This window comes from Pseudophryne corroboree, unplaced genomic scaffold (assembly GCF_028390025.1).
Source record: "Pseudophryne corroboree isolate aPseCor3 unplaced genomic scaffold, aPseCor3.hap2 scaffold_954, whole genome shotgun sequence".
Classification (NCBI taxonomy): Eukaryota; Metazoa; Chordata; class Amphibia; order Anura; family Myobatrachidae; genus Pseudophryne; species Pseudophryne corroboree.
In genome coordinates, this window is record NW_026970534.1 from 112,355 (window position 1) to 117,473 (window position 5,119).

Here is a 5,119-nt window from a genome sequence, read left to right on the forward strand (position 1 = left end):
TCTATCTATCTATCTATCTATCTATCTATCTATCTATCTATCTATCTATCTATCTATCTATCTATCTATCTATCTATCTATCGTATGTGTGTGTATATATACATCTATACATACATGCGCTAACACCTGGACATACACTGATGTACCCACACCTAATATCCATACATACACGCCCTGACACCTGGACATACACCAACATTCCCACACCTGCATCTATACATACACATGCTGACACCTGGACATACACCAACGTACAAGCACCTGCATCTATATATACACGCGCTGACAAATGGACATACACCGACGTACCCACACTTGCATCTATACATACATGCACTGACATCTGGACATACAAGCACCTGCATCTATACATACACGCGCTGACACCTGAACCTACACTGACCTTCCCACACCTGCATCTATACATACACATTCTGACACCTGGACATACACAGACGTACCCACACCTGCATCTATACATACACGCGTTGACACCTGGACGTACACTGACGTACACACACCTACATCTATATATGCATGGATGCAAATGTGGGTACGTCTGTATACGTCCAGGTGTTAGCATGTGTATGTATAGATGTTAGGTGTGGGTACATCAGTGTATGTCCAGGTGTCAGCACATGTATGTATAGATTCACATGTGGGTAAGCCGGTGTACGTCCACGTGTCAGCATGTGTAGGTATAGATGCAGGTGTGGGTACGTTGGTGTACGTTTAGGGGTCAGCGTGTTAATGTATAGATGTTGGTGTGTGTATGTCAGTGTACGTACAGATATAGGTGTGTGTGTGTATGTATGTATGTATGTATGTATATGTATAGAGGAAGGTGTGATACATACATATAACACATACATGATAGATACATACATATATCACACACACGATAGATAGATAGATAGATAGATAGATAGATAGATAGATAGAACACATACATACAAGATAGATACATACATACATACATACATGATAGATACATATATATACACACACATACGATAGATAGATAGATAGATAGATAGATAGATAGATAGATAGATACATATATATATATATATCACAAACATATGATTCATACATATATCACACACACATACATGATACATACATGAGAAAGATGAGGCCAGGGCCCCCTGCTGATGTTGCGTTGAGGAAGGCAGTGTTCCAGGGCGGATGCCAGTCGGGGAGAGCGCCGCGCAGCCCGGGAAAAATACTGCTGAGGAGCTACATCTGGAAGAGCCCCTGGGAGGGAGAGTGCCACATGCCCCATCCTGCGCGGCAGACTCTGCAGGCCTGCACATGGGAAGGGAGGTCTCTGGCCACACGTACTCACCCTTCTGCTGAAGCCCTCTCCAGCGGGGAGCGGGGCCAGGATGAACCTCAACCTGTGAGAACTATCTTCATGATCAAGAGATCTCATATGCAAGATAAGTATGTGTTGGGATAGGGCTGGGGAGGGTGGCTGCTCGGGCACACCCCCGTCAAGTTAAGGAGATTTAACTGAGGAAGCACAAGGGAACTCTCGTCTGGGGACAACAACTGCAGGGAGACCACATCTTTTCAGATGAACATGGGAGGGCGGAAGGCTGCCTAATACTGAAGCACCCTCAGACATTAAACCATATGCAACAACTATTGCAAGCATTCCTGGGGGAAGGACTGCAGCAGACGGATTTGCATACGGTGATGTCATCCAAGCAGTGGGCCAAAGTTGGTTGGAACCCTCATCTGTATATGAAAAGAGAAAAGGGGCATGCAGGGCATGGCGGCCTTTTGCGGCGCTTGGATAACCCCAAGTTTGCATTAAACACCCCCACCCTCCTTCGGTGTGGGGCTCATGTTGGCCATGCCCAAGCCCCTGAAGCATTCAAGCTGATTTCTTGCAGCAGCTGGGCACTGTAACAGCTTCAGAGCTGCTCTACAAGACAAGTAAAAGGGTGTGGGCCCTGCAGCACCACCTGTAGTTTGCATACACACATATATAGGACAGCATCTCTTATATGCCCCAGGGTCAATAAAATAGTATCCTTGTCTAGGCTATCCATCCCCTCAGATAAGGTATTTGTCCATGCCGCTACAGCACTACACATCCAGGCCGACGCAATTGCCGGTCTGAGTAAGGTACCTGAATGTGATGTGTATAAATGGACTTCAGGGTAATCTCCTGTTTGCGGTCAGCACACTCTTTGAGGGTAGCCGTATCCTGGGACGGGAGGGCTACCTTCTTGGATAAGCGTGTTAATGCTTTGTCCACCCTAGGGGAGGATTCCCATCGTAACCTATCCGTTGATGGGAAAGGATACGCCATAAGAATCCTTTTGGAAATCTGCAGTCTTTTATCTGGAGATTCCCAAGCTTTTTCACATAACTCGTTCAGCTCGTGTGAGGGGGGAAAGGTTACCTCAGGCTTCTTTCCCTTGTACATATGTACCCTCTTGTCAGCGACAGGGGGTTCCTCGGTGATGTGCAAAACATCTTTTATTGCCATAATCATAAATCGAATGGATTTTGCCAATTTTGGCTGTAACTTTGCATCATCGTAATCGACACTGGAGTCAGAATCCGTGTCGGTATCTGTGTCAACAATCTGGGATAGTGGGCGCTTATGAGACCCTGACAGTCCCTGCAACATAGGATCAGGCATGGGTTGAAACCCTGACTGTCCCAAAGCTTCTGCCTTGTCTAATCTTTTGTGCAATGAGTTTACACTAGCATTTAAAACATTCCACATATCCATCCAATCAGCTGTCGGCGGAGACACCACATTCATTTGCTCCCGCTCCTACCTAATATAGCCTTCTTCCTCAGACATGTCGACACACGTGTACCGACACACTTCACACACAGGGAATGCTTTTTCTGAAGACAGTTTCCCCACAAGGCCCTTTGGAGAGACAGAGAGAGAGTATGCCAGCACACCCCCCAGCGCTATATAACCCAGGAATAAAACAGTAACTTAATGTTTGCCCAGTAGTGCTGCTGTATGTAATTTGCGAATTATGTGCCCCCCCCCCTCTTTTCAACCCTCTTGTCTAACGTGGTATAAGCAGGGTAGAGTCCGGGGAGCTTCCTCTCAGCGGTGCTGTGGAGAAAAAATGGCGCTGGTGAGTGCTGAGGGAGAAGCCCCGACCCCTCGGAGGCGGGCTTCTGTCCCGCTTAAACTGTAAAATTGGTGGGGGCTTATACATATATAAAGTGCCCAGCTGTATATATGTTATATTTTTGCGAAAGAGGTTTATATTGCTGCCCAGGGCGCCCCCCCTGCGCCCTGCACCCTTACAGTGACCGGAGTATGTGAGGTGTATGGGAGCAAAGGCGCACAGCTGCAGTGCTGTGCGTTACCTCAGTGAAGATCATGAAGTCTTCTGCCGCCTCTGAAGTCTTCTTTTCTTCTCATACTCACCCGGCTTCTATCTTCCGGCTCTGCGAGGGGGACGGCGGCGCGGCTCTGGGACGGACGGCGAGGGTGAGATCCTGCGTACCAATCCCACTGGAGCTAATGGTGTCCAGTAGCCTAAGAAGCAGGACCTTGCAACTCAGAGAGTAGGGCTGCTTCTCTCCCCTCAGTCCCTCGATGAGGGAGTCTGTTGCCAGCAGTGCTCCCTGAAAATTAAAAACCTAACAAAATACTTTCTGTCAGAAAGCTCAGGAGAGCTCCTGAAAAGCACCCAGTCTCCACTGGGTACAGTATCAAACTGAGGTCTGGAGGAGGGGCATAGAGGGAGGAGCCAGTGCACACCCAGAACTAAAGTCTTTCTTAAAGTGCCCATGTCTCCTGCGGAGCCCGTCTATCCCCATGGTCCTTACGGAGTCCCCAGCATCCTCTAGGACGTTAGAGAAAATAGGATTTTAATACCTACCGGTAAATCCTTTTCTCTTAGTCCGTAGAGGATGCTGGGCACCCGTCCCAGTGCGTACTGTGTCTGCAGTTATTAAATGGCCCTTAACTCCAGAACATTTATGTGGAGATGAAAACATCCAAGGAAGACTTGACCATCTTCCTTGGATGTTTTCCCCCTGTGTGACTGCTCTCCAGCCTCAGAGGGTTGCATCCGTGGTCCCTAGGATCCCGTCCTGGATCCCGAACCATCGCCCCTCTAGGTGGTGAGAACTGTGCAGCCACCAATGGAGTGAGATTCTGGTCTTGGAAGACAGGATTATCCTCCGGTGCATGTGTAGGTGGGATCCGGACCACTTGTCCAACAGGTCCCACTGGAACACTCTGGCATGGAACCTGCCAAACTGAATGGCCTCGTAGGCCGCAACCATCTTCCCCAGCAACTGAATGCATTGATGGATTAACACTCTTGCTGGTTTCAGAATTTGTTTGACCAGACTCTGGATCTCCAGAGCCTTTCCACTAGAAGAAAACCTCTTCTGTGTCCAGTATCACTCCCAAAAACAACAACCGCGTCATTGGGACCAACTGCGATTTTGGCAAGTTTAGGAGCCAACCATGTTGTTGAAGAACTGTCAGGGAGAGTAGATGTTTTGCACCAACTGGTCCCTGGATCTCGCCTTTATCAGGAGATCATCCAAGTACGGGATAATTGTGACTCCTTGCTTGCGAAGGAGAACCATCATTTCCGCCATCACCCTGGTGAAAATCCTCGGAGCCGTGGACAGACCAAACGGCAACGTCTGAAATTGGTAATGACAATCCTGAATTGCAAACCTCAGGTAGCTTGATGCAGTGGCTAAATGGGAACATATAAGTAGGCATCCTTTATGTCTACCAAAACCATGAAATCTCCTTTATCCCCCGGACTGGAGATCACTACCCTGAGAGATTCCATCTTGAAATTGAATTTCTTTAGGTAGAAATTAAGGGATTTCAGATTTAAGATTGGTCTGACTGAGCCGTCCGGCTTCGGGACCACGAAGAGGCTTGAATAAAAACCTTCTCCCTGCTGACTAAGGCTGATTTGAACAATCGGTGAGGGGGAACGTCTTGAAACCCCAGTTTGTACCCTTGGGACACTATTTGTAAAGCCCACGAGTCCAGGTCCCAATGAATCCAGAACTGACTGAAGAGTTTTAGACGTGCCCCCCACTGGTGCGGGCTCCTGCAAGAGAGCCCCAGCGTCATGCAGTGGATTTGGCA